This window comes from Mya arenaria, chromosome 5 (genome assembly GCF_026914265.1).
Source record: "Mya arenaria isolate MELC-2E11 chromosome 5, ASM2691426v1".
Lineage (NCBI taxonomy): Eukaryota > Metazoa > Mollusca > Bivalvia > Myida > Myidae > Mya > Mya arenaria.
The window spans coordinates 43,600,570-43,612,610 of NC_069126.1; positions in this window are offsets into that span (position 1 = coordinate 43,600,570).

The window sequence follows — 12,041 nt, forward strand, 5'->3', positions numbered from 1 at the left end:
TAAGAAAACATTTCTGTAATTCTTTGTTACCCATTCTGTAAATAGAACGACCCAACTGTAACCGGAAACATCTTATCAAATGACGTCACAATAACGCGGGAAAAGATCAACCACTTGAAATCACTTTTAAACGTAAATTTGAAACACTTATGGCAACAATACATTTTACATATCATAAATTTACACTTTCTAAAATGTTCATTTATATTAAACGGGGCCTTCTGTCACAATACAAACTATAACAAGATCAACAATTTTCATGTATATTGGTATGCAAGGAATTGCGATCCGAACATATTCGAAGATGTTGCATTCATCGGATGATAACCGCAATTGCCGAAAGACAGTTCATTAAAGAAATGGAAGTTGAGGTGTAAATATATAGTGATAATTATCATCTTAGAACATTAATAGTTGTCCAGCATATAAGTTGATACAAATAAAGTACTGCAAGAAGATATAACCACAACTTTGAGTAAGTGAAGGAAAACTCACAAAAATACACATACAAGTAACATTCTGTAACCTCACTTTTAAAATATATGTATGTACCTATTACACTTATATCTGCTTGTATGGTTATCTTTTACTAAATAAATCCTAACACTCAAAATGAAAGTTGGACAAGATTGTCTTTTTCCATAAAACATTAAATCCTGAAGATAGGATGTGTAACTTTGTCTGCCTGTGTGTTAACTTGATGGAAAAACTGCATAGTAATCTAGTTATTATTATATACTTGCGTTCATTGTGTTATCTTAGTTAAAGTTTTAATTTCATCATGTGCATTAATTTTATATGAGATTAAATGAAGTACAATTTAGATGAAACATTAATTATTAAAAAAAATGTGGATGAATGCATGCAGTAAAATCATAGCTGTTTAAGGAATATATTGTACAAATCTTGTTTGATATGTGACCTAATTATATCTTTTTGTACATTGCTTTTGTACCCTTTAACTATTTATAATTATAACCAAATGGTAAATTATTTATTGGAGATTGCAAGAAGTCCATAACAAAATGTATACTTGTTGTTAAAGAAATGTCTTAATGTTAAACAGTGCAGATCCTCCTTTTTGAGGTGATATCAATCTGGTAAGTGTAAGATATATATGCATTTTTATTAGCTCCTCTGCTTTTCGAAGAAAATAAGTTGAGTTATTGTGCTTATATAGTCTTGGCTCGTTTTTTGGTGCAAAAACTTTTTTACCTTGGCCATAACGCAAAATGTGTCTAAGATATTTAAATGAAACTTAGTACACATGTTGCTAATGACAATACACTAATGTATGGTAAGGTCATTACTGTGACTTTGTTAATGCTAAATTATGCCCCTTGCAAGTATCTTTTTAAGAAGTTTATACGAAACTTTATACACATGTTACTAGTGATAAATGACACATGTATAGGTATAGCAATTAAAGGCCCACTACTCTGGATTTGATTGCTGCGTTTTGTTTAAGATAATTCCATAAAACTTTGTACACATATTATCAGTGACAGCGAAGCAAGGTCCTTAACTCTTGCTTTAATAATAATTCACTAATGCCCCTTGTTCAATTAAAAAATAAATATTGGCGCTTGTTAAGAAGTACCTTTGCTTTTGTGTTTAGTTAATCAAGACGTTAAATCAGAGTGTTGTGTAAAAGTATAATATGTTTAATTGTTCCTAAAAGCTGCACTCTCACAGATTTACCATTTTTACAACTTTTTTATGTTTGTCTTGGAAGGAGCAAATTTTTGCATAGATATCTGCAAACCAATTATGTTAGACTTATGTCAAAAAGTTAGATCGTAGATTTTCATATTTCCGTTCGAAAATTAAAGTTTTGTGGCTTTTAAGAAAAATGCATAAAACATCAATTTTTGAACTTAAATATAAAAATCTGCGATATATTTTTTGTCAGCAGTCTTACATAATTGGTTTGCAGATATCAATGCAAATATTTGCTCTTTCCAAGACAAACAATGAAAACGTTGTCAAAAAACGTTCAATCTGTGAAAGTGCAGCTTTAAACAAAATATAATGCAAAATAAATATGGAATTTCAATCAGTTTTTTTAAATGGTATGGATGTGATTTAAAGACTTTTAAAACTGAAAGTGTCATGTACCTTAAGTAACAATTTATTAATACGTATTGAACATTATCGCAGAGAGATATTCTTTTTTATGTTAAAAAATATATAACACACAATATTTTATGATTTTTAAGACAATAATGCCCCATAATTACATTCCTGTAGAAGAGTTAACCAATTGTAGAATCTTATAGAAAATGTTGTTATTTATATATTACATTAATGAATGCACCAGTCAATTGTAACCACGGCCCCCGCAGGTCCGGGAAATAGCGGGGACTTTGACTTTCGGTCCAGCCAAGCCCGGATACAATCCCTGGCCTGCGGGGACGAACTGCGCGTAAAATCCCCGCCAAATGCGGTAAGGCCCTTTCCCCGCTATTTTTGGCGCGAAGACAAAACCACTGCATTCAACCGGCACTGCGGGGCCACTCGGAAGGTAAAAACAAGAACCCTTTACCCGGTACACCTGGACCTGTGGGGGCGTGGTTTCAATTGGCTGGTGCATAATGTTTTAGTTGGGTGTTTTCCCACTGAATACCTGTATAAGTATTGATGATATAGGCTTTAAAACAACTGTGATTAGGGCCTTACAAAAGTGTGTGCCATTATATATATTATCTTCATTTTTTACTTTTATTCTATTTTATGTTCTGTTGATCTTATATAATAAGATCATTAAATATTGTCTGTTGAAAACGGTGACACGAATTTTGTATTTGTTATTTTTGTTTGATTGTGGATGCTCATGGTCGGAGGCCTTGACATTTAGTAGTAATAATTAATAATGGAATGTAAGGATTAAGTTACTCCTTATACAACTTAGGGATTAGCCATTGTAACAATTCCATCCTTTTGCTTCTCTTAAAGTTCTAAGTTTTACAATCAATGATGTATGATCAGGCCCTAATCACAATTTGAATTATTAAGTTATGTTAAAATGTTGTTATGTCTCTTGCATAGCATTGAATTGTCAATATTTGACCACATTAACTTTGAAAAGGTATTGAATTTATATGAAAATATCTGCATTCGCTATGGTGCATGAAATACAACAACATTATGATATATCCGATTGCAGAATTCTTGCTTATTTTACAAATTGTATATATTTTTATGTAAGATGTAAGATACTGAGGTATTGCAACAGTCAGCAAATTTGACAGTTAACTAACCAATTGTGACAGGGTTTTTTGAAATATGAAACAAACACATTAAAATATTTGCGTTTTTATAATGATTTTTTTTTATAAACCTGCATAGGGATTTGCTTTGTCTTAAGCTTCACAATTTTGTTAACAATCAAAAGCAATTAAACAGTTTTGTTTAGTGTATTCAAATTTTATACACACATTGGTTTAGTAGTTTTAAGTGTCAATAGGTCAAGGTCATGGGGACATAGAAAAAAAATGTGGTCACTTTCGTGTTCAATAAATTACTTTTGAACCTGTTTTTAACCTCTTTAAACTTGGCATGTATATTGGTTAATAGATGACCGTAATTGACTTTGGGTATACACATCAAACATCATGGTCAGGATGACCTTGACTAGAAAAAGTATGGTTGTTTCTGATCAGTCATTTTTAACAACCTGGTGTAGAGTCATGGTCAGTAAATGACCTATTGATTTTGGCGCTCAGTAGATCAAAGGTTACTAAAAGTCATGGTGACTTTACTAGAAAGATCGTGGCTGCTCTGGACAAGCAACACATCCAATTTGCTGAATTCTTGTATTTTGTTTCCCTAATATTACCTCAGTATCATACAACTCTTGATGGTGTGAACTTTCATTTCTGTTTTGAAGTGTAGCTTGTGTATATTTTTGCTGTAAGATTGTATGGTACAACACATGTTTTTAAAAGATTTTAATACAAAAAAGAATATGTGTGAGAACTTGTGTATGTTTGGCAACAATATTTCTGTTATTGGTTTAACTAATTCTGTACATTACTTATGAGGGCAGTTCTAAAACGCATAAACCATAAAGTAAACCACCATGTATGTTTTTTGCTCGCCCTATTGTCCTTGTTTTATTACAAAGGAAACAGAATATGGTGTACATTTAAGGACAATTAAACAGCTAATTTAATTCAATATGCATAGAACAGTCATAATGTTTTGCCCAGTAACAAGCAGATACAAGATTTAGAAAGGAAGTAAAAATGTTCAGTTTTGTTGCTGAATTGTTTGTATTGGAAACATATAGGCTTGCTTGTTGTTTTTTATTTATTTATTTTTAATTTTAAAAATATACTAGTGTGCAGCTTTTGTATTGATTCTGTAAGTGCTATTTCTATTTCTTGTACTTTGTATTTCAATGAATAAATGGTATGTTGATAATATCACTTTGTAAATAGTACAATGAATAATTACGTTTATAACTTTATTATAAAGAGACTTAATAAATGCCATTCACTAAAGTAAAAATATGTAACTGCTATCTGCAAAACCAAATATTAGTCTACATGATTAGGGAACTAATGTCATAAAGTCCGACCTACTGTCAATTAGTAAAAAAATGATATTTAACAAACATGATGCCAAAAATAAATAAATTTAAAAAACTTACTGAAAGTGTGAATTAAGATGGAAAGTGAAGATCCAACACCATTCTCAGGCACCCAGGCACCACAGCTGGCTGTATTCTGACAAACATATTTTACAGCAATTCAAAGTAATCCTTTTCAAACAGTTAACATGAGAACCTTTTTCTTCGGAAAACAAATTTCATATGTAAGTATTGTTTATAACATTTTCAAATTTGATTGAAATAAATATTTAACTTTGATCTAAATACTATCAACCTACCGCTTGTACTGGACAACTAGTTTCAATTTACAAGTTGTAACTTATTTTAACTTATTTGAAAACATTGACATGTTTAAACATTTTAGACCAAATTAAACTGCATTTGATCCATCTGATACAAATTGGTATTGTTCTTTTTTAAAATAGCTTATAAAGCTTGCAGATAGGATAACGTGGCCTTCCTTTCTTTTTAATAATAATAATAATAATAATAATAATAATAATGTATGTAAAACATAACCATGACAACAGGGAACAGACAGGTCCTGAGAGGCATTCCAGAGGTGCGGGAGTCAGTGTTCCAAACAATCCACCAAACGACACACATAGGTATGCTTAATATCACTATGTTGTATGAATTTTCAGTAAATGTGTCTAGTTCATATTTATTAGCTTTAGCTTTTCTATTTCTTAACGAAAAAAGTTGGGCACTGTCTGGGTATAGTAATTATAAGGCCTTTATGCAGTCATTGTCTGCCTCATTTTGCCTTTGCCGTCATAAAAAATAAGATATTTATGTGGAACTTGGTAGACATGTTGCCAGAGACGATTTACACTTATATGGCAAGGTTCATAATTCTGGCTTTAATAATTCTCAAGTTTTGCCCTTTCTACTAATAAACACACGAGTGCTGGCATTCTCTTTGCATTTCTCTTGTTTGTTTAAAAGGCGCACAAACATGAATGGCTTTAGCAATGTAACCTCCATCACTGACAGTTAAACCACAGGTATGTTTCCTAGTGGGGCAAGATCAAATGAATAAATATCCAGAGCACAGTACCTGTACAATTAAAAAGCATTGATAATGGAAGTGTTATAATTAGACTGATACAAGTTACGTCTTGTATATGTTCCCAAAACAATTTGAACCTTATTTGGGAGATCAGTGTTATAAGCTAAATAATTTTACCGGTATGTATTTGGCATCTATCTTGTCTATTCGAGGAGAAAATTGTTTTCTCTGATAGCTAATAAAAGGGCATCATCGTGATCATCAGGACTGGTTTGATATTTTTGTAAACTGATGTCAAGATTACTTGTGAACACAGCAAAAACTACCTTTTTATGGCAACCAAAAAAAGGCACTTGTTTTTAGCTCGACTTCGAAAAATAAGGAGGTTTTACTACTCGCCCCGATGTCGGCGTCCGGTTAAAGTTTTAAGGCAAGCTGGCATTTTCACTTAGAACTCTTATACCTTTAATTAATTTCACTTAATACTTCACACAATTGTTTAGCACCATCATACAATTAGGTAACATTACTCCATATTATCCTCTATACTAAGTATGGCCCCTGATTGATTTAGGAACTAAGGTTAAAGTTTTAGGGTACGTTGAGTCAGGATAAAGTATAAGGGAAGTTGGGATTTTTACTAACTTTTATACCCTTCATTGAAGTGACTTTATACTTCACACCATCATACAATTAGGTTACAAAACACTATTTCATCCTAAATACAATTAGTGACCCCTGGTTGACGTAGGAACTTAAGTTAGAAATTTCAGGCACATTGTGTCCGGTTTTAGTATAAGGGCAAGTTGGGATTTTCACTAGTTAACTTCTTTATCTTTTATTCGATTTACATAATAATTTACAAGTTGGTAACGGCCATCACACAATTAGGTTACATAACTCCATATTAACCCTAAATACAAACTATGGCCGTTTGATTTTTTATTGATATTGACAGGCATGTTTTTTTATATATTTTAACCAAAGTTAAAACTGGTGATTAGGATGACTAACACCGTTATTTTGGGCAACCCAGCATTAGGGCGGTGTCAAACTCGCCTATGGTATCGAATAATTTTAGTAAGCTTTGACATATGGTGATCAAACTTGGTATATAGAAAGACAAGGTCACTGATACAAACAAATAGAAAAAATGAGTCTACTAAATAACTTAAGTTAGGGTTGACATATTGCAACCAAACTTAGTATACAGGAAAAGTTAATAGAGATCTTTCATGGGATTGTGTTTTGGGCTCTGAGAGCCATGGTCAAGGTCAAGGTCACTGTTACTAAAAATAGAAAAATTGTTGGTACTGAATAACTTAAGTTAGGGTTGACATGTTGTGACCAAACTTGGTATATAGGAGGAGTTTATGGAGACCTTTCATAGCATTGCAAAAGGAGCCCCTAGGGTCAATGTTACAAAGAAAAACTGTTAATAGATAAAGAAAAAGCTGTTAGTGGATAACTTTAGTAAGGTTTACTATATTACGACCAAACTTGATATATAGAGAGCTTTCATGGGATTGTGTTTTGGGCCCTTATGGTCAAGGTTAAGGTCAGTAAAAATAGATGAACTGTTTGGTACTGAATAACTTTAGTTAGGGTTGACATAATGTGACCAAACTTAGTATGTATGCAGAGTTTATGGAGGACTTGCATGGGATTGCAATTGAGGCCCATAGGAAGAAAATCAAGGTTACTGTTACTAAAAAATAGAAAGAAAAAAAAAACAGTTAAAACTGAATCTCAAAACGAAGGCTGAATTTGTTTTGTCAATCATTGAAAACCTGGTTTCACGCATTGCAGCGTTTCTTGTTTACTTTTTTTATTTGTCTTTGTTTTTAAATTGCTTTTGACAGGCACATCTTACATTATATATTGTATTCATTTTTAAGACACAGTGGCATATAGTCGAACATGCTGTCCTAAGACAGCTCTTGTTTTTGTTGCGGAATTTGAATGGTTGCTGTGTCTTTGTTTTGTAGTGCTGGGTCATTGGTTTCCAGGACTGATATATACCCTTCTCTTGAAAGTGACAGAACCTCTAATGTGACAAGGTAAATTTGATTAAGGATAAGGTTTTAGTTGCAAAATATATCAATTAATATTGTTTTTTTTATTATTATTACATAATCTCACATAAATTATACTCATCCATGTTTTAATTTATCGAATTATGTAGCCTGTTTTTATTGTCAGACAATCAATTGGTTACCTTTCTATTTTTTAAAAGAAATCAACCTGTTTTTAAGTAGCGTTCACTATTGAAACTATGACATGCTTGCAGTTTACATGCACTCAAGGGTAGAGTATTCTGGTTTTTCATGTTAATGCCCGAGGACAATGAATTGTTTACTTACTAAATTACATTGTATGACAGAAAATAATATGACAATATAATGAATGTTCAAAATGTCATATGCTTGATGTAACAGTTACTGAGCATATGTATATCATGATACATGTTGATTAATTGCATTTGTATTTAATCAGAATAAACCAAAGCTTTACATATAAAATGTAGTGTTTGTATTATTTTCTGAATAGCACCAGTACAGCGAACATGGTTTAGCAGTCTCACTCCTACAATAGCTCTTAGAAGTCTCGGCTAATTTTCAATTGGAGTCTTGCTATGTAATACAACATGTATAAAACAAGAGATCAGACCAATTAGTATCAACAGTTTTATTAATTACCTTTATTACACTAATATATATAAGCAACAACAAGATTCTACTTTCCATTCAAAACACTCTTAGAAGTATCGGCTAATTTTCAATTGGATACTTTAAAGTTTAAACGAAAGCATTTTGCAAGCTATTTAATATAAAACAACCAATTAATTTCAACATTTTTATTTGTGTCTTTTAGTACACTTAAATATATATATATATAACAACAAGAATTCTAGTTTCCATTTAAACAGTGTTTAATACATACAACATACCAATGACAGTGTCTTTGTCCAAGGTCTCCATATATTTTATTAACCCAAGTATGTGGGAGGCCTGTACTGTAAAGGGTAACCTACTTTTGGGGTAATCATGTACTGGTCAAGAACCATCTACCACTCAATACATGTTCGTTCGAAGACAATTACACTATTGACAGTGACCTTTGACTAATATGGTTTAAATTGTGCTGTGTCAATCATTTCTCAGCATGTTATGTGGACTTGAAACAGTTGTAATCATAAACTTGTGAAGAGCAACTTAACACTGCAGTTTCAAAGCAATATGTCAAGCTATTCTCAAGTTATCATGCAGACCAAGTTATCATTACAATGTTGACTGTGACCTTGATCTACTTACAACACAATATAGGTCATCTCCTGTTAACGGCAAACTATCACTCAAGTTTCATGGTCCTTGATTAAACAGTTTTAAGCTTTTGTGCCAATAAAGAAGTAAAAAACATTGATACTGACATTAACACCTGACCTACTAGCCCTAAAATCAATCCAGGTCGTAAGTCTAATATATCTGGAAGTATACATCGGGTAAATATTAATAGGGCGGATGACCGTTAGGGCCAGGAAGAAGAAACATTGGTTAGAATGTTTTAAGACCATTGGTACAAAATTATTGTGATATAAACACTTGCACTCATATTTAACAAGGAAATGATGACATTTGCAAAGGTCTCTTATTAAATGAATACTGAGTGACAGATACATTGTAATTTAGATCTAACTAATTAGTGCTTGTATATCAATATACATGTCAATAAACATAATAATTAAGTAAAGGCACGACATTCTCATGTTAAAATAGGCCAAAATAGTATGGCAAAATAATATTACATGATCCGTAAAATAAAAGCACATGATAACATTTACACTGACAGTAGGGTACGTACAGGATGACAAAATTTTACATGTTATGATTGTGTTAACTGTATTTCTATTAAAGTACTTGCAGTTGCACAGTTAAGTAAAAATACACATAATGTAAATTGTACGCAGTTATTCGTCTTTAGACGAAAGCCAATCACAGTGTGATGGTTAGCAAAACTGTAAATATTTGTGTATGTTGTCAGCGAAATGCTGTTTTTTTTCTTTTCTAACATCCCTTTGACCAGAACAACATATGGTAGGTAATTCTACATTTTCATATTTGAGTCATCATGGTCAATGCATGATATTATAATACTGTTTCTAGCCCAGAATTTAGGTAAACATGCATATGAAATGGATATATATTAGGGATGCAAACGAATATTCGAATATTCGATCAAACGTTTGGTATTCGAATGTCAAAAACGGTATTCGAATATTCGAAAAATTAATGCAAAAAAAAGAGAATAAAAAAGCTTTTGCCTACAACACTGTTTTTAAAAAAAAAATTAGTTTGTCTTGTTTTTACAACGACTGGCCCCTAATGCCAGAGGTGTGAATGTGATGGCAATACGCTAAACACCCGTCATAAGTTATTTAGGGACATATCGTCGGGTACTATAAAGAGTCCCCCCAATGTTACAATACTGGCTAGGAATCGGCTTTAAGGCAAATTAAGATGTGCAACATAGCTCAAATTTGTTATAGTTTCCGTGCATTGAAATGTAAATGTATAATAAAGCGTTTTAGGATACATGTCCGCTATTGTTGTACAATAGATGAGCACATTTGTTTTTTGTTTTATATATTTTTTTACTATTTCCCGATTTTGTTTGGGTTTACCATAGTTATATTTACTTCAATAAGAGGTCAATCGCAGAACGAGGCTGCTCGTCCTATGGAAAGGCCCTCCATTGGTGCAAAACGCTATTTGACTAGGAATCCATTTAAATTTACATTGTTAAGAAAAGTAAAGGCTACGGAATTGAAATAATTCGATTTTCTTGTTTGTTTATTTCATAAAGTATTGCTTTTTTCTTCCTAAAAATGAAAAATAAATCTAAGGGTCATTTGGGGAAAATCGTAATCCGCCGCGCGTACTGGCTACGACAAAGTAGGGTAAAAATGCCCCGGCTATTACTTTAGCGAATTATTATAGTAGTAAACAACATCCTCTAAAATATGTATTTTGATAATCGAATATTCGATCGAAAGAATTACCGAATATTCGAATATCAGTTTTGCCATTCGTTTGCATCCCTAATATATATATATCAGTTGGTCAGAAACAGGTACACTTTCTCTGTCTTATCAAACAGCTGATCTTGCCGGTGTGTCCTAATGTGTATTTGTGAATAGATGATATATAACAAGATACTCAATGTATGAAATAGGTTTCGATGTTTTATGATTAAGAAATCAATTGCATTTATTTTTTTCAGATGCAGTGCCTGTATTAAACCTGGGGAAGACAAGGTCATTATAGTGCCGGTTGATGACGGATTATGCCAGTTGACCTTTAAATGAATCAATGAAAAACAGTCCACAATGTCATGATTTATACAGAAAAGTGTGTAACATAGCTGGTACACACATAGTACAAATATATATATATATATATACATATATATACATCGATGTTGTCAATACAGATATTAAAATATAATACTAAATACATTCTTGTGTTTCGTTATAGTGTATTTATTTAGTTTCAATATGTCTCTGCATGCTTAAAAATGGTAAAATGTGCAATTGCACTTTGTTTTACTGAAGGATGTTTTAAATCCCCCAAAAGCAATTACTAATTCGCCAGGCTCTAAGATGTGCGCAAACTGTGAGTCTATGACCATGTCACTCACGCTTGCTCCCTTTATCCACACCCAACAGAAATATTATAGCACCAGAACTGGAATGCCCATAATACATTTCAAAGTTGCTTTATTTGTGTACAAAGAATACAGATTCCTTCACCGAAAAATGTAAACTCTGTGTTAGGGAGTGCCAGTGTAAGATTTATATAGATTAATATCATTCAGAAGCTGTTCAAGCGACACATATTTTCTTTCTTTTACAGTATGTATACTCTATTTCCATGTTTTGGACTCCCTTGAGTGGAATCAGGTTCACAGCTGGTCACTGCATTTCAATTTAATTTAATTTGAATTAATGAAACACATGAGTAAGAATGTTCACACGTAATGGTCGTCCTTAATTATATAAGTTATCATGTATATGCATGCAAACATATGGCACATTTCCTGCAAGACTTGATCAATCTGAATATTGTGTGTTTCTGTTGAGCGGTTGTTTGTCATACTGCAAGAGAGCCTTTGAAACTTCAATGTATTCTCTGATACAGATGTAGCTCTTAGAGTTTAAGAGCTTTCTATTTTGGGAATATTTATCAACCTGTCGTAAAATCTTCAATATATTGTAATCACCTTCAATAGTTTTAGTAAAAAACAATGTTATCTAATACCACAATAGTATGCAATATCAATACGTATTCTGTTATAAGGTTTCTATAAATTGAAGCATAAAAACGAAAATATTTTTGTTTTGAAAAACAAATCTAT